Source organism: Neofelis nebulosa, chromosome 16 (assembly GCF_028018385.1).
Source record: "Neofelis nebulosa isolate mNeoNeb1 chromosome 16, mNeoNeb1.pri, whole genome shotgun sequence".
NCBI lineage: Eukaryota > Metazoa > Chordata > Mammalia > Carnivora > Felidae > Neofelis > Neofelis nebulosa.
This window is the reverse complement of record NC_080797.1, coordinates 11,115,135-11,142,800: the sequence shown is the minus strand read 5'-3', so window position 1 is coordinate 11,142,800 and position 27,666 is coordinate 11,115,135. Positions and strand designations below refer to the sequence as shown.

Sequence of the window (27,666 nt, the reverse complement as noted above, 5' to 3'; positions counted from 1 at the left end):
CAGGCTCCAGGCTCTGAGCTGTCAGCACAGGGTGCAACATGGGGCTTGAACCTGTGGGCTGCGAGATCATGACCTGAGTGGAACTCAGATGCTTGACCTCCTGGGCCACCCAAGGGCCCCTCTAAAAAAATTTATTTTAGTGTTTTTTTTTTAGAGAGAGAGAGCTTGCAAGAGAGAGCAAGCAAGCAGGGGAGAGGCAGACAGAGAGAGGGAGAGAGAATCCCAAGCAGGCTCCACCTTTAGCAAGGAGCCCAACTCGGGGTGAGATCATGACTGACGCCAAAATCAACAGTCACACTCAACCGACTGAGCCACCAAAACGCCCCCGTTTTAACCACTTTTTTTTTTTTTTTTTTTTTTAATGTTTTTTATTTATTTTTGGGACAGAGAGAGACAGAGCATGAACGGGGGAGGGGCAGAGAGAGAGGGACACACAGAATCGGAAACAGGCTCCAGGCTCCGAGCCATCAGCCCAGAGCCCGACGCGGGGCTCGAACTCACGGACCGCGAGATCGTGACCTGGCTGAAGTCGGACGCTCAACCGACTGCGCCACCCAGGCGCCCCTTTTTTTTTTTTTTTTTTTTTTTTTTTTTCCGTTTTAACCACTTTTAAGTGCAATTCAGCGGCATTAAATACACGGACTTTGTTGTGCAACCACGTCCACATCCATCTCCAGAACTTTTTCATCATCCCAAACTGCAGTTCTGGGTACCCACTGAACACCTCTCCAAGATGGTGGTCACAATTATTCCATTTCTATGAATTTGACTATTTCGATTACCTCGGTAAGCGAAACCACACACTTGCCCTTTTCTGTCTGGCTTAATTCACGTAGTGCAAGGTCTTCAAAGTTCACCCGTGTTGCGGCACGTGTTGGAATTTCCTTCCCTTTTAAGTCTGGATAATATTCCAGTGTATATAGATGCCACACAGTATATAGTTTATCCATTCATCCATCACTGACACTTGGGTTGCTTCCACCTTTTGGCTACTGTAAGTGATGCTGTCGTGTGCCATGAACATGAACAAATACCAAGTCCCCACTTTCAGTCCTTTCGTGTCTAGACGCAAAGTGGAATTGCTGGATCATCCGGTTAATCCTATGTTTAGTTCAAAACAAGCTTTTGATGTTGAAGAGATCTACCCTACTCCTGTTATTAGCCTGCAATTAGTTCATTCATTCCTGCAACAAATATTTATGGAGCAACTCCTGTGTCCCAGGCACTGAGCTAGGAACTAAGAATACGCGGGTCAATGAGTCAGTTAGTCTGCTCTTATGAGGAGCAGACTAATAAACGTGGAAACAAGAAATACACAAGATAATCTCAGCTGGTGATGACCGCTATGAGGACTTAGAAGGACTATAAGGACTTAGACTGTGGCAGGCGCCTGAGCTGAGATCTCAAGTGCGAAGGAGCCAAGCTTACGAGATCTGGGATAAGAACAAACGCCCTACCCTCTGAAAGTGTTCCTCCCCTTACCGCCTTTAGTGCAAAAGCCCTAAAATGGTAAGAAATTTGACTTGTGAAGGGCCAGAAATCAGGCCCTTGTGGCTGAAGCTGGGGGAACAAAGCAGGGGCCCAAGAGAGGAGACTCGAGGACCAAGGGTGAGAGCAGGGATGGGAGAACAGATTCTTCACCTTGACAGTACAAGTTTCAAACTGGGTTCTAGAAATTGGGTCTTAAGCCATTTCCTCAATCCATCTGTGAAATCTGAAAGTAGCAACTACAGAAACCCATCTGGGGGAGATCAAGGGTATGTAAGAGCAGGTGGCAGACATCTCACAAGCCAGATCCCTCCAAGTCTCCCACTCCCCACCCACACCCGAGGAAACTGTGCTGAAGGCAGCCTGCCGGGTTCAAATCCTGCTCTCCTCTTCCTAACGTGCAACCCCAGTAACTGACACCTGTGTTTCTCAGTCCCCTCGTATAAAACACAGGAGTGAAGACAGTCCTGAACTGGGAGGGAGAGTTAAATGAGCTACAAGACCTACATAGAGCACATAGAACAGGCCAGGCACAGAGTAAGTACTGAAACCTACCAGCTACTATGGTTATTCAAGAAACCTGGGGTCCTTAGGGCCCTCTTTGTCACCACTCAGGAACCTGGGCTGAGCACCCCTGGAGAACACAGCCCACTGCAGCCGTTACTATCATCAAGTGCTGGATATTTCTGTCGGGGAAATACCACTCTGCACGCGTAGCACGAGCCTCACCTCAACCCCAGGGAAACAGACCTGGTAAGTGAATTTACTTACCAAGGTCCTCAGCCTCCCCACGCCTACAAATCTTCCCTGGACCTTTGCAAGGGGAACCAGCCAGAAGTCTCCTGAGGGAACTACCCTGTTGAATGCCATCTGGATGTCCCACACACAGATTCTGTGTTTCCTACTTTATAGAGAAGGAAACCGAGGCTAAGAGAGCTAAGTGGTCTAAAGTCCTACAGAGATAAGAGCCTGAATCTGAACTCGGGTTTACCTTTAGTTCCAAAGCATGTTCCCAGAACACTGCACTCTAAATGAAAGCACAAGCTGCCCACCTCCAGTGTGTGTTCCCTCAAGTAAGAAATTTAAAATGTGATTCCATAAGGACCTGAACCGGTGTTTCCAGTCTAGCAATGCCTAAAGACACATGTTTGTGCTGGTCTCAGCGGACCAAGGGTCACTTAACTTCCAGGACCTTGAAGCACAGGGCACCAGGCCAAGAATCCTACAGTGCAACGTTTGTCTCCTAGAACAGGGGGTGACAGACTGCAGACAACAGGCGCAGCCTCTCCCCCGCGGGGATCTGTTCACACTCCAAAAGCAGAGCAGGCCATATATGCAACGGTTGGTTGAACGCACAGCCTTTGAGAGCTTCCGTTTGATTCCAGGCTCTGCCATTTTGCTATCTGCAATGTCGCGCCTAAGTCGGCTCTTCTCTTCGAGCCTCACCTTCCTCATCTGTAAAATGGGCCACTTGATAGCACTCCGCTTGCAGCGTTGTTGAGAGCATACTGTAGCGAGGTGAAGGGCTGCGCTTAAATTTAAAATGCTCTACGAGAAAACTGCTCAGCAGGGAGCGACTCCTCTAACAGCAATAAGCCGTCGCATCTGTGTCAAAGGCCGAGCCCACCAGTGACCAGAGACCGGGCATCCGGGCTCGCCGCCGTCCCACCCCTCATGCCAGGCACTAGTAAAGCGCTCCTCACCTTTTCCGGCTTCTCAGAGCCGCCGGGGGAAGCGGGGCGGAAAGTCGCACACAACAAAGCGCCCCGAGAGCGTTGGGCACACCAAGGTCCTGGCACCCAAAGCCGCCCACCTACCGGAGCGGTGTCCCGCACACCGGCCGGGCAACCCCAAGGCCCCACGCTGCTGCCGCCGCTGCCACTCGGAGACCCGCCGACCCCGCGCCTGGCAGTGTGCCCGCCACGTGACACCTGCGTGTGAGTCCGGAACCCAGAACTTGGCGCGCCGCGACTCGCACACCAGTCGGTGCCCTCAGCTCCCTGCCCGGCCCCGCCCCCAGAAGTGCCCAATCAGAGCTGCGGCCCCGCCCCAAAGGCGCAGGCGCTATTGGCTGCAACGGAGCGGTGGGCGGGGCTTCCCGTCCGCGCCCGGCAGGGAAAGGCTGCGGGGCGCGGCTGTTCCACTTGTCTCTGGCTGCAGGCTAGAGGAAGGGGGGATTCCTGGGCGACAGCGGAGGGCCTTTCTCTGTTAATTAGGGTAGGCCGTAGGATTAGGGGTGAATTTTGTGGCTTATATTTGACATTTACATTGTCCTATTTACAGTTTAGCAGTGTTCATTTAACTAATCATTTAACTAGTACAAATGTGGGTTTGAATTTTTTTTTTTTTTATGTTTAATTTTGAGAGAGAGAGACAGAGCGTGAGTGGGGAAGGGGCAGAGAGAGAGGGAGACACAATCCCAAGCAGGCTCCAGGCTCTGAACTGTCAGCACAGAACCCAAGGCGGGTCTCAAACTCAGAATGGGGAGGTCCTGACCTGAGCCAAAGTCCCAGGCTTAACCCACTGAGCCACCCAGACGCGCCAGGGTTCGAACTCTCCATGTTTGGAGTCCTAGACCAGTCAGTTCACGGGAGTTCCATCTTCGGCAACTTTGAAGTGGAGATAATCATATCTGCCTGACAAGAGGAATAATAAGCATATCTAAAACACTTAAAGCTGTACATGACACATTATAAGGGCTCAACAAATAATAAAAACCAAGGGGCTGCACGGTATAGGGAAAAGAACTGACAAATATGTTCTCGCTGACCAAACTCCAGTCACACTCCCTGACCTTCTTTTCAGCTACTCTTTTTGGACTTCTGTATTTGTCCAATTTTAGGAAGAATTCAGCTAGGGCAATTTAAACAGAACCTCCCCCCACCCCCCATATCTGGTTGCATTCCTTATCCACCGTCCTTGATGATGTCCGATCACCCTGGCCTGGTCAATTTAACCAGAATCCCCCTTTTGGTTTCTGGTAAGGGCCCTCTTCCGGCTTGTATATGGTTCCCTTCTTACTGTGTCCTCCCGTGGCTTTTCCTTGTGTGTGTGCACAGAGGGAGAGACAGCAAGATCTCTGGTATCTCTTCTCATAAGGACACTAATCCTATTGGATCGAAGCCCCACCTTTGTGCCCTCACTTACCCTTAATTACCTCTTAAGGACCCTATCTCCAAATACAGTCAAATTGTGGGTTAGGCACCCAAGCTATGAATTTGGGGTGGGGGAAGGAGGAATGACACAGTTCGTTCCATAGCAATCTGAATGGCCAAAAATAAGAAAACCAGTGCTGGGGCACCTGGGTGTTTCAGTTGGTTAAGGGTCTGACTCTTGATTTCAGCTCAGGTCTTGATCTCAGGGTGGTGAGTTCAAGCCCTGTGTTGGGCTCCGTTCCCAGCATGGAGCCTACTTAAAAACAAATAAAGAAATAAAAATAAGGCTAATGCCAAATGCTGGAGAAGAAGCTAAGGGACTGGATCTCATTCGTTACTGGTAGAGATGTAAAATGGTACCCTCTGGAAAATAGTTTGTCAGTGTCTTAACAAAGTAAACATACACATTCCATATCACCTAGCAATCATACTCCTGGGCACTTACCCAGAGAAATGAAAACTTTAGTCCCCATAACCTCTATGTATGCGTTCATAGCAGCTTTATTTGTTATACACCCAAACCGGAAACAACTCAAATGACCTTCATCGGTGAATGGTTAAACCAGCTGTCACGTGAGCTTTTCGTTTTTCCAATCCCCTATTTACACAAGTCAAGATTCTAAAACCAAGAGGCTGATCCAAAATGGTAAAATAACCTCGTCCTTCAGAGAGTGATATGATAACCTAAAAAGCAGCTTAAAAAGGACGAAGAGGGTCAGAAGGAAAAAGATAACCAAGAAAAGAGCTGGACAGCCCAGAGGGAAACACAAAAGTTGAATCAAAAGGCAGATGGGGCGCCTGGGTGGCGCAGTCGGTTAAGCGTCCGACTTCAGCCAGGTCATGATCTCGCGGTCTGTGAGTTCGAGCCCCGCGTCAGGCTCTGGGCTGATGGCTCGGAGCCTGGAGCCTGTTTCCGATTCTGTGTCTCCCTCTCTCTCTGCCCCTCCCCCGTTCATGCTCTGTCTCTCTCTGTCCCAAAAAATAAATAAAAAACATTGAAAAAAAAAAAAAATTAAAAAAAAAAAAAAAAAAAAATTAAAAGGCAGAATTTCAGCTAACACAGGGGTCACGTGGAGCCTCTGATTCTGAACAAGGAGATGATCAAGGAGGTGAAAAGAAGAGAAAAGGTAGAAGAAAATTTCAGACTCCTCATAGAAGGAGTGTTTTGAAAGGCCAACATGAGAAAGAAGGAGCAAATAGAAATCACAAGCAATTGGTCCCCCCCCCACCCCCACCCCCCCACCCCCCCGCCCCCCCCACCCACCCCCACCCACCCACCCGCCCGGGTGGCTCATTCGGTTGAGCTTCGGACTTCGGCTCAGGTCATGATCTCACAATCTCTAAGTTCGAGCCCCTCACTGGGCTCTGTGCTGACAGCTCAGAGCCTGGAACCTGCTTCAGATTCTGTGTCTTCCTCTCTCTCTGCCCCTCCCCCACTCACTCTGTCTCTCAAAAATGAATAAATGTTAAATAAAATTTTAAAAAAAGGAAAGAAAACGCAAGCAAGACAACAGGAGCCGAACACTAAATTACATGTAATCTACTGTGATGAAAAGAAATATCCTTTTGGTCTCAAGGCACTGATTCAGTTGCCAAAAAGAGAATACAGATAGAGGCAAACAAGGGATGAAGATTTTGAGGGAAAGTCCTTGGACTGAATATTCCAGATTCTGAATTGACGACTTCATTGTTAATAGCTTTATTCCTGTGTTATAATCATTTAAAAATGTGTCCCCTAAGATACACACTACATATTGAGGCAGGCTATCATCCTGTTAAAAGTTTTTTACCAAACTTAAGATGAAGCTTTTTGTTTGGAAGTTATAAGGTCAGATGAAGATAGCGATGGGACATTATGTCACTTAGAAAAAATAAACAATGTATTTCGTTTTGTTCAGGGGTTAAACTGAAATAGCTGATGTATTCCCAGAGAATGGGGCAATTGTGCCCTCCTCTTGACATTCCTTTGTTGTGTAATTCTTTAGAATCCTAATAATAGGTTTTTCTTTTTTTTTTTTTAATCCTGAGAGATTAAACAGTAGACTTGTAAGAAAAAGAACTGTAACAAAACGGAACATTTTAAAAAATGTAAATAGGGGCGCCTGGGTGGCGCAGTCGGTTAAGCGTCCGACTTCAGCCAGGTCACGATCTCGCGGTCCGTGAGTTGGAGACCCGCGTCAGGCTCTGGGCTGATGGCTCGGAGCCTGGAGCCTGTTTCCGATTCTGTGTCTCCCTCTCTCTCTGCCCCTCCCCCGTTCATGCTCTGTCTCTCTCTCTCTGTCCCAAAAATAAAATAAAATAAAATAAAAATAAAAATAAAAAAATAAAAAATGTAAATAAAAATATAGTTACGGCTTGCTTAAATGGTTAAACAAACATCCATACCATGGAATACTAGCCAGCGACGTATACGGTACTGAGCTGTTGGACGGATCTCAAGGCCACGATGCTACGTGAAAAAAGATAGTCTCAAAGGTTACATACTGTATGATTCCATTTATATGACATTCTTGAAATGACATAAGTAGAGAAATGGAGAACAAATTGCTCATCATTGCCAGAGTGGGGTTGGGGCATGAACTATGAAGGGGCACAATGAGACAGAACTTTATGGAATGGTTTTGTTTTGATTGTGATGATAATTACATGAATCTATACACGTGATAAAATGGCATTGAACTATACACACATATTTTATCAATGTAAATGTCCTGATTTGGTATTGTACTGTAGTTATGGAAGATGAAGCCATGGGAGAAACCTGGTGAAGGGTACATAGGCCCTCTTTGTACTACCTTTGAAATTTCCTGTGAATTGCAATTATTTTGAAATTAAAAAAAAATCTTTTAAAAAAGTTTATTTACTTATTTTGAGAGAGAGAACGTGAGGGGAGGTAGGGGTGGAGAGAGAGGAGAAAGAGAATCCCAAGCAGGCTCCATGCTGTCAGTGCAGGGCCCAATGTGGGACTTGATCCCACAAACCATTAAATCATGACCTGAGGTGCAAGCAAGAGTCAGATGCTTAACCGACTGAGCCACTCAGGCACCCCTAAAAAAAACTTTCAGAAGTCTCAAGGAGATCAAACAGATCCAGAAGTAACTTAACTGTCTTCCAGAACAAAGTCCAACGCCTTTAAATTGTTTTTTAATTTTTTTAAATGTTTATTTATTTTTGAGAGAGAGAGACAGAGCACAAACAGGGCAGGGGAGAGAGAGAGAGAGAGAGAGAGAGAGAGAGAGAGAGAGAGAGAGAGAAACACAGAAACCGAAGCAGGCTCCAGGCTCTGAGCTGTCAACACAGAGCCTGATGTGGATCTCGAACTCACAAACCATGAGATCATGACCTGAGCTGAAGTTGGACGCTCAACCAACTGAGTTACCCAGGAGCCCCTGGAACAAAGTCCACACCTTTAAAAGAAGACAACAAAGTCTAGCTACTCAACAAATAACATCTACAGCATCCTGTATCCAATCAAAAGTTAGCGGACAAGCCAAGAAGCAGAAACATGTGACCCATAACGAGGAAAACCCATAAATGAATAGAAACAGATGCAGAAATGACAGAGGTGTTGAATCTAGCAGATAAGAATATTAAAACAGCTTTCATAATTGTGCTCAACCGTTTAAAGAAATACATGAATATAGTGAGAAGGGAAATCAATGAAATCAAAAGCTTTAGAAAAGTCAATAAACTTGATGAGACTCTAGCTGGAATAATCAAGAAAATAAGAGAGAAGATATAAATTACTACTATCAGAATGGAAAAAGTAGAGACAGCCCTACATATCATAAAAGCACTGAAAGAATAATAAGAGAATTAAATAAAATGGACAAAGTCTTTGAACGGCACACATTATCAAAACTGACTTCGAAGAAATAGAAATTATGAATAACCTTATATCAAGTAAAGAATGTGAATTCATATTTTTACGAAGTTCCTACAAATAAAACTCCAGGCCCAAATAGTTTTCCTACCTATGAAAAATTTAAGAGAGAAATAATGCCAATTCTATACAAAGTCTTTCAGAAAAATAGAGAAGTAGTAAACACCTTTCAACACATTTTATGAGCCCAGCATTATTTATTACAAAAACCTGACAAAAATCATTAGAAGAAAAGAAAACTACAGACCAATACCCCTCATGGACAGAGATGCAAAAATCCTTAATGAGGGGCGCCTGGGTGGCGCAGTCGGTTAAACGTCCGACTTCAGCCAGGTCACGATCTCGCGGTCCGTGAGTTCGAGCCCCGAGTCAGGCTCTGGGCTGATGGCTCGGAGCCTGGAGCCTGTTTCCGATTCTGTGTCTCCCTCTCTCTCTGCCCCTCCCCCGTTCATGCTCTGTCTCTGTCTGTCCCAAAAATAAATAAAAAACATTAAAAAAAATTTAAAAAAAAATCCTTGGGGCGCCTGGATGGCGCAGTCGGTTAAGCGTCCGACTTCAGCCAGGTCACGATCTCGCAGTCCGTGAGTTCGAGCCCCGCGTCAGGCTCTGGGCTGATGGCTCGGAGCCTGGAGCCTGTTTCCGATTCTGTGTCTCCCTCTCTCTCTGCCCCTCCCCCGTTCATGCTCTGTCTCTCTCTGTCCCAAAAATAAAAATAAAAAACGTTGAAAAAAAAAAAATTAAAAAAAAAAAATCCTTAATGAAATCTTAACAAACTAAATCCAGAAAAATATAAAAATGCTCATATATTTCATCAAGTGGGGTTTATCCCAGAAATGCAAAGTATATTGCAATATCTGAATATCAATCAATGCGATTCACCATATTGATAGAATAAAGGTGAAAAAAATATGATCATCACAACAAGTGCAGAAAACACATAGGTCAGAATTAGCACCCAATCTTTTTTTTTTTTAATTTTTTTTTTAACGTTTATTTATTTTTGAGACAGAGGGAGACAGAGCATGAACGGGGGAGGGTCAGAGAGAGAGGGAGACACGGAATCTGAAACAGGCTCTGGGCTCCGAGCTGTCAGCACAGAGCCCGATGCGGGGCTCGAACTCACGGACCGCGAGATCGTGACCTGAGCCGAAGTCGGCCGCTTAACCGACTGAGCCACCCAGGCGCCCCTAGCACCCAATCTTTTACTGTTACAAACAAAACTGCTATAAACATCCATGGGCAGGGTTTGGGTGACCATATTTTCATTTCACTTATATAAATGTCTGGGAACAGGATGGCGGCTATTATGGTAAGTGTATGTGTAACTTTATAGTTAACTGCCAACATGGTTTCCAAAGTGGCTGTATAAATTTGCACTCCCATCAAAAACATCTGAGAGTTATAATTATTCCACATTCTCATCTGTAAGTCTCTTCCTTGTCCCCAGGGAATCTGTTCCAAGACCCAGTGGATGCCTAAAGCCACAGACAGTACCACCCCCTATGTTTCTTCCTAAACATACATACCTATGATAAAGTTTAATTTATAAACTAGGCACGGTAAGAGATTAACAACAATTACTACTCGGGGTGCCTGGGTGGCTCAGTCAGTTAAGCGTCCGACTTCGGCTCAGGTCACCATCTCGCGGTTTGTGAGTTCGAGCCCCGCGTCGGGCTCTGTGCTGACAGCTCGGAGCCTGGAGCCTGCTTCGGATTCTGTGTCTCCCTCTCTCTCTGCCCCTCCCCTGCTCATGCTCTGTCTCTCTCTGTCTCAAAAATAAATAAAACACTAAAAAAAATTTTTTTTAACAATTACTACTGATAAAATAGAATAATAATGTACTATAATAAAACTATGTGAATGTGGTCTCTCTCTCTCTCAAAATATGTCACTGTATTGTATTCACCCTGCTTATGATAACATGTCTATGTGATGAGATGATGTAAGGTGGATGACACAGGGCATTGTGATGTAGTGTTAGCTACCATATGTCAGGAGGAGGATAGGATACAGAGGAAGGAGGGTCATCTATCTGCTTCTGGACAGAGGTTGACCCAGTCCCTGGGTAACTGAAACCACGGAAAGTAAAATCATGGATAAGGGGGGTAATCTACTGGATTTGGTTTTGTCAGTGTTTTTTTTTAAGCCATTCTACAAGAGTAAAGAAATGTTACTGTCATTCTTGTTTTTGTCTTCCTACTGACTCATGAGGTTGAACATCTTTTCATATGTTTACTTGCCTTCTATGTATTTTGTTGGGGAAGTGCCCGTTGAGATCTTCTTCCATTAAAAAAAAACAACCCTTAACTGGGGTATAAATGACATATAATAAACTGTGCATATTCACAGTGTACAATTTGATAAATTTTGATATATGTCATCCATAAATCAATCAGCACAATTAAAATAATGAAGATAAATATCATCTCCAAAAGTTTCTTCATCCAGAAACCCCATCCATATACCACACAATGAAAAGCAAGAGAGAGAACTTCTGGTCCCCCAACAATCTCTCAGAACTCTTGGATTCATTTTGATCGAGTCAGCTTATCTCATGTGTTGTCTATAAGTGGACCAATCGGAGCTCATCCTGAGAGCTGCGGACAGCGTCTGCTCCAGGCAACTTCCTGCTACACAGTGGGGGCCAGGAGGCGATGAATGTGGGACTTCCATGTCAGAGCAAGAAGGCAATGATCGGACTTTCAGCAGAGATGGAACTCGGCTGCCTGGCATTTTGAAAATAAATCACTCGGCTGTGGAGGACAGATGGGAGAAGGGGCAAGTGACAATTGACCAATTAGGAGATCATTGCTATTAAGAGAAATTATCCAGGGGCCCCTCAGTCAGTTGAGCTTCCCACTTTGGCTCAGGTCATGATCTCATGGTCTGTGGGTTTGAGCCCCGCACCAGGCTCTGGGCTGACAGCTCGGAGCCTGGAGCCTGCTTCGGATTCTGCATCTCCCTCTCTCTGCCCCTACCCTGCTTGTGCTCTCTCTCTCCAAAACGAAAAAATATTTAAAAAAAAAATTTTTTAAGTTTTTCCTTTGTTTTTAAAGAACACATTTATACTGTTGACTCTGTGTCTGAAGCTATTTAAAGACTGTACATGCATCAACTCATTTAAACTTATAACAACCCTATGAGGTAGGCCTATTTTTTATTCAGTATTTACAGATGAGAAAACCGAAATGGAGAGATAGTAACTTAGGCAAGGTCAATAGCTAATAAATATTACAGCTGCATCCTGGGACGGGAAAAATGTAGCAAGAAAAAGATCAAACAGACTAGGAGCCACCTGGGTACCATAATTCCACTGGGATACTTAGGTATGTAATGTGTTGTTAATATCCGCTACGATACGGCATTCCTCAAGGCAGGAGCTGGGACTGTTCAACGGAATTCTTAGCGCCTGACACAGGGCCTACACACTCAGTAGTTACTGGTGGAGTGACAGAATGAATCCGTGATGAAAACTGTATCAGTGTACACATAATTGAAAAATATTTTATCTGTAGGGGCACCTGGCTGGTTCAATTGGCAGCGCATGTGACTGTTGATCTTGGGTGGTGAGTTTGAGCCCCATGTTGGGGGTAGAGTTTACTTAAAAGTAAATAAATGAATAAGTACATAATAAAAATAAAAATATTTTATTTGTAAATAATTTCTAATTTACAGAAAATTTCCAAGAGTCAGAATAATAGGACATTTGTGTGTCCTTTCCTTTACCCATAATTTCAAATTGCTAACATTTTGCCCATTAGCTTTAATACATAATAATACAACTATAATATATACTATTATATATTTTGATGTAGTATAACATCTAATAATTATTATAATATAATGATATATTATAGATTTAATAATAACATATTATAACATAAAATAATTATAATGTATATAATTATATATTATAGCTTTAATATATATAATATAGCTATAACATGCATGTACTAATTTAATATAATCTAGTATACAATATGTATGATTGTATATTATGTATTATAGCCAAATATAGTTTTATAATGTAACCACATAATTATATACAATACAATTATAATAATATAGAACTATAATATATGGTAATTATATATATATACACATATATATATATGTGTGTGTGTGTATATATATATATATATATATATATATATATATATTTGACCCTTGACAATATATGGGTTTGAGCAGCGTGGGCTCATGCTTTTTAATTAATTAAAAATAATTTAAAAATATTTTTTCAATAAATACAGTACAGAACTGTAAATATATTTTCTCTTCCTTATGATTTTCTTTTTTTTTAAATTTTTTAATGTTTATTTATTTTTGAGAGAGAGAGAGAGACAGAGTGTAGGCAGGGGAGGGGCAGAGAGAAGAGGAAGACACAGAATCCAAAGCAGGCTCCAGGCCCCCAGCTGTCAGCACAGAGCCCAACACGGGGCTGGAACCGATGAGCAGTGAGATCATGACCTGAGCCGAAGTCGGACGCTCAACCGACCGAGCCACCCAGGTGCCCCGCTTCTTTCTTTTTTTCAATAGAATTGTCCTTGTTTTGTGTCTGTCTGTTTTTTCATTATTAGGTTCTGGTTAAGCATTCTCTGCCAGAATGCCCTGTGTAAGTGATGTTGAGTGCTTCTTGGGGCATTACATCAGGAGGGGAATGATGCCCGTCTGTCTCTCATCAGTGACATTGATTTTGATGACTCAGTGCAGATGACGTCTGATTGCCTCACTGCACAGCCGCTCTTTTCTTCCTTTTCATTCACACGCGATCACACTCAGATTTTCTAAATACTTTTTTTCTTGTGGTAAAATGTGCAGAACACAAAATTAACATTTTAACCCTTTTTAAGTGTATATTTAGTGCCATCAAATACATTCATATTGTTGGGCACCTGTCCCCACTATAGATTTCCAGGCCTTTTGCGACGTCCCAGACTGAAACTGTGCAGCTCTTAACTCCCCCTGAAATGTGTTCATTCCCTCCACTTCTGACACCAAATGTGTGGGTTTTCTCCACACCAAACAATTCTCCAGCCCTCTAGCCACCAACTGGGTACCCTACAATTTATTGCGATTCTGACACGGCCTGGAGTTTGTGCAGACCCCACAGGTTGAGGGCTCTGTCCTAGAAGACTGCCCCCAACTGGAGACACCAGTCACAAGTTCCAGGATGTCACTTGTGCTTCTGACCAACCGGCTGTAAACCAGGAGTTCCCACAGCCCTTACCTCAAGTCCAGTAATTTGATAGAATGATTCACAGGACTTAGGGAGCCTCTTTACTTACTGGTACCCGTTTACGATGAAGGATGGAATTCGGGAACAGCCAAGTAGAAGAGATGTGCAGGTCGAGGAGCGGGAGGCGTCATGGAGTTCCCGTGCCCACTCTGGCCATGTCACCCTTCCAGCACATCTGTGGTCACCACCTCAGCAACTCTCCGAAGAGGGCTGTTTACGGGTTTCTATGGAGGTTTCATTACGTAGGCGTGGCTGATGAAATCACCGGCCTTGGTGAGTCCTTCGGTCTCCAGCCCTTCTCGCCTCTGTGGAGATTGGGGGTTGAGGCCGAAAGCCTTCCTCTAATCATGCCTCGGTTTTTCAGGGAACCGGCCTCCATTCTGATGCTGTCAGGGGGCCCACCAAGTGTGGCCTCAATAGGACCGAAGATGCTCCTACCACCATGAAATCCCAAGGGAGGTAGGAACCCTGCGTCAGAAACTGGAGACAAGGACCAAATATACATTTTTTAAATTATAAAATACACTCTCTTTGGGGCACCTGGGTGGCTCAGTTGGTCGGGCGGCGACCTTGGCTCAGGTCATGACCTCTTGGTTCGTGAGTTCAAGCCCCACATCGGGCTCCCTGATGCTGTTAGCGAAGAGCCTGCTTCAGATCCTCTGTCCCCCTCTCTCTACTCCTCCCCTGCTTGAGCTCTCTCAAAAATAAATAAAACATTGAAAAAAATTGTAAATAAATAAATAAATAAATAAATAAATAAATAAATAAATAAATAAAATACACTCTCTGGGTCGCCTGGGTGGCTCATCAGGTCATGATCTCATGGCCCTGAGATAGAGCCCTGTGTCAGGCTCCTCACTGGGAGTGGAACCTGCTTAAGGGTTTCTCTCTCCCTCTCCTTCTGTCCCCTCCTCTGCTCACCTACTCACTTATGTGTGCACATGCACTGTCTCTCTCAAGAAAAAAAAAAAAGAAAAAAAAAATACACTCTCCATTCTGCTCTCTGCCCAATTCTGGTAATCACTCTTCCACCTTTTTTTTTTGTAATCTACACCCAATGCGGGGCTCAAACTCACAACTCAGAGGTCAAGAGTCACATACTCTATTGACTGAGTGAGCCAGGCACCCCTCAGTCCTTTTTTCCCCTAAGTTTATTTATTTATTTTTATTTATTTATTTATTTTTTAATTTTAATTTTAATTTTTTTTTAATTTTTTTTTAATGTTTATTTATTTTTGAGACAGAGAGAGACAGAGCATGAACAGGGGAGGGGCAGAGAGAGAGGGAGACACAGAATCTGAAGCAGGCTCCAGGCTCTGAGCAGTCAGCACAGAGCCCGACGCGGGGCTCGAACTCACGGACCGTGAGATCATGACCTGAGCCGAAGTCGGACGCTTAACCGACTGAGCCACCCAGGCACCCCAAGTTTATTTATTTTTAAGAGAGAGAGAAAGAGAGAGAGAGTGGGACCGGGAGAGGGGCAAAGAGAGAGGGAGACACAGAATCTTAAGTGGGCTCCAGGCTTTGAGCTGTCAGCACAGAGTCTGATGTGGGACTCGAACCCACGAGCCGTGAGATGATGACCTGAGCTGAAGTCGGACGCTTAACCGACTGAATCCCCCAGGTGTCCCACATCGCTTAATTTTCTTATGATGAACCACCATTGTATTCTTGGGCTAAATCCCTCAGGTTCATAGTGTATAGTCATTTTCACATGATGTTGGATTCAGTTTGCCAGTTTTCTGTCAAGAAGTTTTGCATCTACAGCCACAGGATTTTGCTTTGTAGTTTTTTCAGGGTTTTTTGTTTTTGGGATTGGTCTTGGTTTTGGTTTTGGTTTTTGTGGGGGTTTTTGTTTTCTTTTGGTGTTTTTGTTTTTTGTTTGTGGGTATATCCGACTGGATTTGATGGGGAAATGCTGGCCTCATAGAATCAGTTAGGTAACGTTTCCTCCGCCTCTATATTTTGGAAGAGTTTGAAAAATGTTTAATGCTAATTCTTTAACTGTTTGGCACAATGCACCCGTGAAGCCATTTGGTCCCAGAGTTTTCATTGTTGGGAGGTTTTTGATTACTGATTCAATCTCTTTAGTAGTTATCGGTCTGTTGAGATTTTCTTTTTTTCTCTTTTTTTTTTTTTTTTAAATTTATTTTTGGGACAGAGAGAGACAGAGCATGAACAGGGGAGGGTCAGAGAGAGGGAGACACAGAATCGGAAACAGGCTCCAGGCTCCGAGCCATCAGCCCAGAGCCCGACGCGGGGCTCGAACTCACTGACCGCGAGATCGTGACCTGGCTGAAGTCGGACGCTCAACCGACTGCGCCACCCAGGTGCCCCTGTTGAGATTTTCAATTTTTACAGTCAATTTTGTTAATATGTGTGTCTCTGGGAATTTTTCCCAATTTATCAAGACTGCCTAGTTTATTGGCTGCAATAATATTTGTGGTATTCTCCTACCGACTGTATTGATGGACGGATGTTTGTAATGTCCTCACTTTTATTTCTGATTTTACTTATTTGCATCTTTTCTTCTGGTCAATCTTGCTAAAGGTTTGTTAATTTCGGTGCTCTTTTCAAAGAACCAACTTTTGGTTTCACTGATCCACTTGCTTTTCCAGTTTTTTATTTTTATTTATGTTCCTAATGTGTATTTTCTTCTTTCTGTGAGACTTAGGCTTCTGGTCTTTGTATTATTTATTTATTTTTAAGAGAGAGAGAGAGAGAGAGAGAGAGAGAGAGAGAGAGAGAGAGCACGAGTGGGGGAGCGGCAAAGAGAGAAGGAGACACAGAATCCGAAGCAGGCTCCCGGCTCTGAGCTGTCAGCACAGAGCCTGATGCGGGGCTCAAACTCAAGAACAGTAAGATCTTGATCTGAGCTGAAGTTGGAAGCTTAACCAACTGAGCCACCCAGGAGACCCACCTTTTTCCCTTTTTTAATAAAGACTTTTACGGATACAAATAGCCCTCTGATTACTGTCTTTACTGCATGCCGTAAGTTTTGCTATGTTGTGTTTTCATCTTTCCTCTCAAAGTATTTTCTTTTCTTTTTTTTTTTTTTTTTCTTTTTTAGAGAGAGAGACAGAGACGGAGACAGAGAGTGGGGGAGAGGGTGGTGGGGAGAGCGAGAGAGAGAATCCTAAGTAGGCTCCATACTCAGTGCGGAGCCCGAGGCAGGGCTCAATCCCACGACCCTGGGATCATGACCTGAGCTGAAATCAAGAGTCCGGCGCTCAACTGCCTGAGCCACCCAGGTGCCTCTCAAATAGATGCCCCTATTTTCTAGTCATTGTGCTTTCTTCTTTGGTCCCTTGCATGTTTAGGAGTGTGTTTTTGAATTTCTACATATTTGTGCCTTTTCCAGTTTTTCTTCTCTGATTGATTTCTAGCTCTGGTATTGTGGTTGGGAAAGATACCTTGTATGATTGCAGTCTGTTTAAATCTACTGAGGCCTGGGGCGCCTGGGTGGCTCAGTCGCTTAAGCGTCCAACTTCGGTTCAGGTCACGGTCCATGAGTTCAAGCCCCTCATCGGGCTCTGTACTGACAGCTCAGAGCCTGGAGCCTGTTTCCGATTCTGTGTCTCCCTCTCTCTCTGCCCCTCCCCTGTTCATGCTCTGTCTCTCTCTGTCTCAAAAATAAAATAAATGTTAAAAAATTTTTTTAAAATCTACTGAGGCCTATATTGAGGCTTATCATATGGTCTGTCCTGGAAAATGTCATTTTTTTGAACTTGAGAGGAACACATTTGCTGCTTTTGTTGAGGGAGTGTCCTGTGTATGTCTGTTAGGTCCAGTTGGTTTATAAAATTGTTCAAGTCCTCCACTTCCTTATTGATCTTATGTCTTGGTTTTCTATCCATCATGGGAAATTGGGTGTGTTCAAGTATCTAACTATTTTTGGAGAGCTGTCTTTTTTTTTTTTTAATGTTTTATTTATTTTTGAGAGAGAGACAGAGCACAAGCAGGGGAGGGGCAGAGAGAGAGAGAGGAAGACACAGAATTCGAACAGGCTCTAGGCTCCGAGCTATCAGCACAGAGCCCGATGGGGGGCTCGAACTCATGATCTGTGAGATCATGACCTGAACCGAAGTCAGACGCTTAACCGACTGAGCCACCCAGGCACCCCTGGAGAGCTCTGTGTGTGTGTCTCCCTTTGATTCTCTCATTGTTTGGTTCATATATTTTGAAGATCTGATGATGGTGCATATATATTTGTAGTTGTTATATCTTCCTAGTGAATTAATCATTTTATTATTATATAACTCCCTTTTGTCTCTTCTGGTAATTTTTTCATAGGCTTTATTTAGTTGGTATTTTTATAGCTACCTCAGCTCTCTTTTAGTTACTACTTACACGGAATCTCTTTTTCTATCCTTCCACTTTCAACCTATTAGAGTCTTTGAGCCTAAAGTCTCCTATAGGTGGTATTGAGTTGAATTATGTTTTAAAAAATTTATTCTGGGTGGCTCAGTTGGCTGAGCATTCAACTGTTGATTTCAGCTCAGGTCGTGGGATTGAGGCTGAGCATGAAGCCTGCTCAAGGTTCTCTCTTTCTCCCTCTGCCCCTCTCCCCTGCTCACTATCTCTCTGTCTGTCAAAGATTAGATAAGATGAGAAGAGATGAGATGAGATAAGATGAGATGAGATGAGATGAGATAAAGAATAAAAAATTTATTCTGCCAGCCTGTTTTTTGATTGCTGTGTTAATCCATTTACATTTAAAGATTTAATCCATTTACATTACTGTTAAAGAAGTATCTACTTTAAATCTTTTTAAAATGATTTTCTTTTAAGTAATGTCTACACCCAGCATGGGGCTCAAATTCACAACCCCGAGATCAAGAGTCACATGCCCCACTGACTGAGCCAGCCAGGCACCCCAAGAAGGACTTACTTTTGCCACTATGCTATTTTCTGTTTATGTCTTATTTAAGTCTCAAATCCTCAAATCCTGCCTTTTTTTTTTTTTTTTTGCATTTGATTTTTTTTCCTAATGTACCATTTTGATTCCCTCCTCATTTTCTTTGCAGTTATTTGCTTCGTGGTTACCTGGGCATTACAGTAACACCCTAAATTTATAACAGTCTAGTTTGAATTGTTATCAGCTTAGCAACAGTGGCATATAAAAGCTTTGCATCTGATCTAGACAGCTCTGTCTCACCGTTTTCAGGTTGTTACTGCCACAAGTCGCATATTTTACGAGATGCTCATTAACATAGATTCATCATTATTTTTACCTTTTAAGATTTTTTTGAGGGGGGAGGGGCAGAGAGAGAGGGAGAGAGAGAGAATCTTAAGTAGGCTCTATGCCCAACGTGGAGACTGACACAGGGCTAGATCCACACCCCCCCCCCCCCCCGGGATCATGACCTGAGCCAAAATCAAGTCAGTCACTCAACTGACTGAGCCCCTAGACCCCTAGAGGCATTTACCCTTTAAATAATACGAGACACCTGGGACTCCTGGGTGACTCAGTCGGTTAAGTGTCCAACTTCGGCTCAGGTCATGACGTCGTGGTCCGTGAGTTTGAGCCCCGTGTCGGGCTCTGTGCTGACAGCTCAGAGCCTGGAGCCTGTTTCAGATTCTCTGTCTCCCTCTCTCTCTCTCTCTCTGCCCTTCCCCCGTTCATGCTCTGTCTGTCTCAAAAATAAAGACATGTTAAAAAAAATTGAATAATATGAGATACCCAAAGAAGAGTTGCAAACCAAAAACATAATACTGGTTTTTATACTTACCTATTAATTTATGAAAGTCCTGTATTTTGTTTATGCAGAAATGTCTTAATTTCTCCTTCATTTTTAAGGAGTGATTTTGCCAGATATTGTTTTCTTAGTTGAAAGGTATTTTTTTCCCCTTTTCAGTACTTTAAGTATATTCTCCCGCCACCTTTTGGCATCCATGTTTCTTAGGAGAAATCAGCAGTTAATTTATTGGTACCCCTTGTATAGGATCCATCACTACTGTCTTATTATTTCAAGATTCTCTTTCGTAATATGCCCATTATTATGGTGAGGGAGTTTCCTTCTCTTCCTAGCTTTCCTAGTGTGTTTTCTTTTTTGTAATGAAAAGGGACTTAGTTTTGTCAAATGTTTTTTCTGCATCGACTGAGATGACCATGTGGGGTTTTCCTTCATTTTGCTGATGTGGTATATCACACGGATAAATTTCTGTATGTCGATCTCGTTGCACGTCAGAAATAAATCCCGATGGTCACGGCGTAGCATCCTTTTCATATGCTGCTGAATTTGCTTTTTTAGTATGTGTATTTTATTGGGAATTTTTGCATCAATGTTCTTTTTTTTAAGTTTATTTATTTATTTTTTGGGAGAGAGAAAGGGAGTGTGAGGAGTAAAGGGAGAGGGAGAGAATCCCAAGCAGGCTCCGTGCTCTGCACAGAGCCCGACGCAGGGCTCGATCCCACAGCTGTGAGATTATGACCTGAGCCGAAATCAAGAGTCAGATGCTTAACTGACTGAGCCATCCACGCATCCCCCAAAGTGAATTTTTATATATTAAAGCAGACTTACAGCATCCTGCCTGCCATGGTGCTGATGGGCAGGGACTGAGTACTACTACTCTGCTAAGACCTAAACTTGACTGAGATTAATCACTCTTTTCTTTTTGTATATATATTTTTTAATTTTTTAAAATATTGTATTTATTTTTGAGAGAGAGCACATGATCAGGGGAGGGTCAGGAAGAGGGAGCGACACAACAGCTAAAGCAGGCTCCGCTCTAACAGCAGCGAGCCCATGTGGGGCTTGAACTCACGAACTACGAAATCATGACCTGAGCTGAAGTCAGACGCTCAACCAACTGAGCCACCCAGGCGCCCCATCACTCTTTTCTGTCCAAGCCTTTCCTCAGAAGTTACAAGCCTTCCGCAGACTCTGAAGTCCCAAAAGAGTTACACATCTTGTGAATCTGTCAGTGCAATTCTTGTCCGGGGGGGGGGGGGGGGGGGGAGACAGGCTTGATGCTTGTTACTACACTATATCTCCCAAATCCTCTCCCTCGTATTTGTCTTTTGAAAATTTGATTACCGTATCTTTTTGTGGATCTCTTTGGATTTTTAATATTGGTACTTCTTCGAGTGTTTCAATATGCAGACTTACGTTTTCATCACATATTGGAAGTGTTTGGCCTTAATTGTTTCAAATATTCCTTTGCCTCTTCCTTTCTTTCTTTCTTTCTTCTGGGGTTCTCATAATGCATATATTGGTATATTAAGTGATGTCCCCCACATCTCTTAAGCCGTCTTTCATCATTGTTTCTCGGTTCTTCAGACTGGATAATTTGAATTGTTCTTTAAAAAAAAAAAAAGAGAGAGAGAGAATATTGACTCTCTAGAACTTTTTCTTTTAATTTTTTTTTTAACGTTTATTCATTTTTGAGAGACAGAGAGAGACAGAGCATGAGTGGGGAAGGGGCAGAGAGAGGAGACACAGAATCCCAAGCAGGCTCCAGGCTCTGAGCTGTCAGCACAGAGCCCGACGCGGGGCTCGAACTCACAAACGGCGAGATCGTGACCTGAGTCGAAGTCAGACGCTCAACCGACTGAGCCACCCAGGCGCCCCTAATTTGAATGGTTCTACCTTTAGGTTTGTGGATTCTTTCTTTTACCTGCTCAACTCTGCCTTTGAACCCCCCTAGTGAATATTTTTTTTCAACTATTGTACTCTTTATTTCCAGTATTTGATATGGATCCTTTTTATCATTTCTACCTTTTTCTTAATATTCTCTATTGGTTCAAATATTGTTCTCCTTGATTCCTTTAGCTTTTTGAGCATACTTAAGAAAATTGGTTTAAAGTATTTGTCTACTAAGTTCAATATCTGGGCCTTGTCAAGGACAGTTTTCTCTTAATTTTTTTCCCTGTGAATGGGACACACATTTTTGTTTCTCTGCATTCCTTGTCATTTTTTGTTGAAAACTGGATATTTTGAATATTATAATATGGTAACTCTGAATATCAGATTTTCCCCTTTCTCCAGGGTTTGTTGTTCTTGATTGCCGAGGGATGATATTTTCTGTGTGTGTGTGTGTGTGTGTGTGTGTGTGTGTGTGTGCGTGTGTGCGCTAGAGAGAGAGACAGAGAGAGACAGAGAGAGACAGAGAGACAGAGATTTTTTTCAAAATATTTTGCCAAAACTGTATTCCTTGCCATGTATCATCACTGAACACTGTGTTCTGTTATCTCAGTAGACAAAGATTTCCATAACTTCCTGGAGCCAAGAAAAAGAAGAAGAAAAACCTTTCTCAGGGCCCCTGGGTGGCTCAGTCGGTTGAGTGTCTGACTTCAGCTCAGGTCATGTTCTCAGGTTCATGGGTTCAAGTCCCGCATCGGGCTCTGTGCTGACAGCTCAGAGCCTGGAGCCTGCTTTGGATTCTGTGTCTTTGCCCCCCCCCCGCCCCACACACACATCCCTCCCTGACCCTCCCTCACTTGTCTCTGTTTCTCAAAAATGAATAAACATTAAAAAAATTTTTTTTAAAGATCTGTTTCTTGGTTTGTCTCTTTTTCTCCCTTTGTTCATTTGTTTTGTTTCTTAAATTCTGCATATGAATGAAATAAAAGTCATATGGTGTTTGTCTCTGACTTATTCCACTTAGCATAATATTCTCTAGCTGCCTCCACGTTGTTGCAAATGGCACGATTTTGTTCTTTTTTTGTCACTGAATAATATTCCATTGTATATGCATTCCACAACCTCTTTATCCATCCATCTACCAATGGACACAATCCTTTCTTACTAAAACTTAATAATTTTTTTCCTTCACTAGAACTTCCTGGTTGCTGTAAGCTCCTGATTGGATTCCAGAGTCCCCCCACCCCCCCCCCCCCAAAAATTGATTCTGTCAGTTTTTGGTGAATGAGTGCTTCCGTGGAGGGACTGACCCTTTGACTTCCTACACTTCCATTTTCTGTTGCTATCTTGCTCACTTCCTCTGCTTTTTCAAGATTTTCTTTTTTATTAGTCAGGTTTGTTTGTTTGTTTGTTTTTCCTAGTTACTTCTTATCATGGATAGTGCTATTAAAAACAGCTGCCGAGAAATTACATGTTTTCCCTTTGGGAATAGATTTCCTTGGAATTTATTCCCAGAGGGGGAAATTCCAGGCCAAAGAAAATAACAGTTGTACAACTCTGGTTAAATATTACCAACCACTGTAGAAAGATTGGCTTGACTTGCAACACACACACACACACACACACACACACACACGCCTCCAATGTTTGTTTTTCTCTTGAAGCTGTCAGCAACTGTCTTATTTTTTTAAATACCTATTCTTTTAAAAGTTTATTTATTTTGAGAGAGAGAGAGAGAGAGAGAGATTGAGAGAGAGAGAGAGCACATTCATGTGGAGGAGGGGCAGAGAGAGGGAATCCCAAGCAGGCTCTGCACCGTCAGCACAAAGCCCGACCCAGGCTCAAACTCGCGAACCACAAGATCACGACCTGAGTGGAAATCAAGTCAGAGGCTCAACTGACTGAGCCGCCCAGGCGCCCCTGCTGTTGCTTAATGCATCTTCTCAAAAGTGAGTGTTTGCGTTCACTAAGGAAGAAACTTGGAAAGTTCAAGTCCCTTGAGGTTATACAGCAAAAGGCCTGACTGGCCAGAACATTCCTACAGTTTCTATGAGCCCTGCGGGTCCCACATTGGGTCATGACCTGTATCACCTCAGGAATGAAGAAATTAGACAGATCCAAATTAAAAGCCACAGGGAAGAGTCTTGGATGACGGTGGTGGGGGTGATGGCATAGTATTTCAAAATCCGCAAATTCCTACATAAAAACAGTTCAACCAGGAAAGCCCACCCAAATCTCACCGACTAGATCCACAACAAAACCGGTGACAAGGACTCAAACTCTCACGAAGGCGCACTAGGGTGTCTGGGAGCCCTCCCTGGGGAATCTGTCACAACATTTTTGGAGGATTAAAAATGGCCCCTGATCTTTTAAAAATCCGTCTCACTAGGGTTATGTTATCTTCCCTTGAACTAGAGTGGCCTCTGTGGCTGCTTCGATCACTAGAATACCAAGAAATGATAATGTGCCAGTCTCTGGGCTCAGGCCTTAAGAATCTTGCGGTTCTGGGGCGCCTGGGTGGCGCAGTCGGTTAAGCGTCCGACTTCAGCCAGGTCACGATCTCGCGGTCCGTGAGTTCGAGCCCCGCGTCGGGCTCTGGGCTGATGGCTCGGAGCCTGGAGCCTGTTTCCGATTCTGTGTCTCCCTCTCTCTCTGCCCCTCCCCCGTTCATGCTCTGTCTCTCTCTGTCCCAAAAATAAATAAAAAATGTAAAAAAAAAAAAAAAAAAGAATCTTGCGGTTCTCCCTTCCTGTCCCACCCACCCTGAGCCCGCGGCCAATATCAGAAGTCAGGCTACTCTAAGGAAGCCCACGCTAGCCACAAGGAAAGGTTGCATGAAGAGAGGTCAAGGCCTGACCGGCCCCTGGTGGGTTGAGCCCATCCTGGTCCAAATACTGGACAGGTGAGCCAAAGCCAGTAGCCTTTGGAAAATTCCAGCCCCAGCCACCATCTGACTGCAACTATAGGCGAGATCCTAGGGGAAAACCACCCAGCTGAGCCCCATCAACTCACGGAACCATGACAGTTTAAAAGATTGATTTATGCCTCTGTGTTTTATGAAGCTTTGTCATGAAACCACAGATAAACAGAAGTACCTTGCAGCAGGAGGCCAGACCTCCAGCAGCCGGAGGAACTTGACAGAAATTCTGATTCCTTGGGCTAGACCCCTAGAGTCAGAATCTGCGAGAAAGCTTGACCCTCCAACCGTTGTTCACACAGTTCACTTTGTGCCGCCTTGCTGCTGCTCTGAGCGGCACTCACGGTCAACCCTTGCGTGAGCCACGCCGGATGTCTGTGTTTTTTTTCTGTCACTCGCCCTGAGTACGTTCCTACTCCTGCACACAGGAGGGTGGTTTGGTTTTTTTTTTCAATTGAGATATAGCCCACCTGCCATAAAACTCGCTATTTTATTTTATTGTAATTATTTATTTTACTTTTTATTTTTAAAATGGTTATTTTTGAGAGAGAGAGAGAGAGGCAGAGCGTAAGTGGGGAAGGGGCCGAGGGAGGGGGAGACACGGCATCTGGGCTCAAGGCTCTGAGCTGTCAGCACAGAGCCCAATGTGGGGGTTCGAACTCCCGAAGGGTGAGATCGTGACTTGAGCCGAAGTCGGATGCTGAACCGACTGGGCCGCCCAGGTGCCCCTAAAGCTCACTATTTTAATGTGTACAGTTCAGTGGTTTTTAGTAAATTCACAAGGTTGCACCACCCTCGCCCCCATCCAATTTCGGCGCACTTTCTTCACTCCCAAAAGGAGTTAATAGTCACACCCCTTCCCTCTCTGCCCCGTTCTCCTCACCCCTCTGCCTCTGGCAACCACTGATCTACTTGCTGTTTCTAGAGATTCACCTACTCCGATTCTTGACTCAAAGAAAATCACAGGGGCACCCGGGTGGCTCAGTCGGCTGAGCACCCAACTTAGGTCCAGGTCATGATCTCACGGTTCGCGAGTTCGAGCCCCGCATCGCTCTCAGCTCAGAGCCTGCTTCGGATCCTCTGTCTCCCTCTCTCTGCCTCTCCCCTGCTGGCACTCTCTCTCAAAAGTAAACATTAAAAAAAAAAAAGAAAATCACAGATGATGTTGCCTTCCGCGCCTGTTTTCTTTCACTTAACATAATGCTTTCAAGGTTAATGTCCATCTCAAAACATAGTTCACCAAACCTTTGCTGCCATATAGCTCCATTCTTCCCCTTCTTTACGCGGTTACTGTCACAACGTAAATATACATTGTGTGCCCATCCACATAGATTTGTAAGTATTGCTTTATGTGGTTGTCTTTTTTTATATTTATTTCTTTTTTACTAACCTCTATACCCGACGTGGGGCTCAAACTCACAACCTTGAGATCATGAGTTCCACACTCTTCTGACTGAGCCAGCCAGGTGCCCCTGTGTAGTTGTCTTTTAAATCAGATATGAAGGGGCATCAGGGTGGGTGAGTTCGTTAAGCGTCTGACTTTCGCTCAGGTCATGATCTCATGGTTCATGGGTTTGAGCCCCATGTTGGGCTCTGGGCTGATAGCTCGGAGCCTGGAGCCTGCTTCCGATTCTGTGTCTCCCTCTCTCTCTCTGCCCCTCCCCCACTCGTGCTCTGTCTCTCTCCCTCTCTCAAAAATAAATAAACATTATGGGGCGCCTGGGTGGCTCAGTCGGTTAAGCAGCCGACTTCGGCTCAGGTCATGATCTTGCGGTCCGTGAGTTCGAGCCCCGCGTCGGGCTCTGTGCTGACAGCTCAGAGCCTGGAGCCTGTTTCAGATTCTGTGTCTCCCTCTCTCTGACCCTCCCCTGTTCATGCTCTGTCTCTCCCTGTCTCAAAAATAAATAAAAACGTTAAAAAAATTAAAAATAAATAAATAAACATTAAAAAAATAATAAAAGAAATCAGATGCGAAAAGAAGGGCAGCTTCAAACTAAAAATGTGATCACATTGGCTTCTGTGTTTACCTATGTAGTTACCAGGATTCAGAACAATGCAGAGAGAAGGGTGGGGAATGAACGGGTCGGGAAGGGAAGTGCACAGCACACAAAGATTAGTTGCTCACCAGGATGATTTGGAGGCAGTCCACTTGGTGCTGAGCTCAGGACCGTTACCCATGGTTGCAGAAACACCTTTTCACCCCAGATTGCATGAGGAAGGTTGTCGCCCTGGTGACTGCTGGCAGTCAGGGAGGAAGCCATTGTAAGAAAGAAGGGCAGAGCAGACAAAACGGCAGAGCTTGATCAAACCCCTCCTGAAGCTCATTTCACTTGATCCCATAAATCCCCTTTATTGTCAGGATTCCTGTCTCCTGAGTCTGACAGCACCCTGACTGCAACGGCTTCTCTCCCTTCACTCTTCTCATACACCAAGCCTTTGCACTTGGCCCTCCCTCCGCTTTGAATGCCCTTCCCTCATGCCCACCTGGCGCGAACCTAGGTATCCTTTAATAGCCTTCTCAGTGAAGCTTTCCCTGAGTTCCCAGTTGGGGCTGACTCTTCTGCAGCACAACCAGAGGTCCCAGGGCACGCTGCTATTGTGTAATCACTGCGCTGCCGCGATTAGTTCTTGATCCGTCCATCCCTGGAGTGCAGACTCCTATGGGGAAGGGCTCGGTCCAGTTTTCTCTTGACCCTCAACCTCCAGCACAGAGCTCAGTCTACACTTCTGCGACTGATTTACCCATGTTGATAAATGTAGCAGCAGCAGCTGCCTTTCATTACTTCACTGCTCCGTAAGATCCCATGATATCAGGCCGCAGTTTCTTTGTCCATGCTCCTGTTATCAGCTGATCCCTGCAGTCATTTCCATCTTTTTTGCTATAACCAATAATGGTGCCCAGAACACTCTTTCACATGCCTCCTTCTCGGTTTACTAGGATTTTGTTTCACTGCTAAGTACTAGGGACACGAATAACAGTGGCGTACTTGGCCGGACCACGGCCTCCAAACGCTAGCTATCAAGTCTTAATCCCCGGAACCTTGGAAGTATTACCTTATTCGGGGAAAGGGTCTTCACAAATGTAATTAAGTTAACGGTCTTGAGATAAGGATTTCCTCCTCCTCGTAGGCCAGGAAGCAGAGGGGGAGTTGATGTGCACACAGAGAAGGCAGTGTAGATGGAGGCAGAGATTGGGATGATCTAGTCACAACCAGAGGAAGGCTGGAACCCGGAAGAGACAAGGAGCGAATTCTCCTTTAAAGCCTCTGGAGGGACTGAGGCCCTGGTGACTCCTTGATTCTGGCCCAGCCCTACTGATTTCAGCCTCCAAAACTGTGAGGTGATAAATGCGTGTTGCTTTAAGCCACCCATTTGTTACAGCGGCCACAGGAAATAAA

The 27,666-nt window shown here is 44.2% G+C and overlaps 1 protein-coding gene across 1 annotated transcript in view; it reads right to left on the bottom strand.

The window, feature by feature from the left end:
• SHMT1 (serine hydroxymethyltransferase 1) overlaps positions 1-3,474 on the bottom strand; it is a 28,180-nt gene extending 24,706 nt beyond the window's left edge. Inside the window, exon 1 of the mRNA XM_058703769.1 lies at positions 3,192-3,474. The gene's annotated coding sequence lies outside the window, so the exon portion shown is untranslated. The remainder of the gene's footprint in view (positions 1-3,191) is intronic.
• Between the last annotated feature and the right edge of the window lie 24,192 nt (positions 3,475-27,666).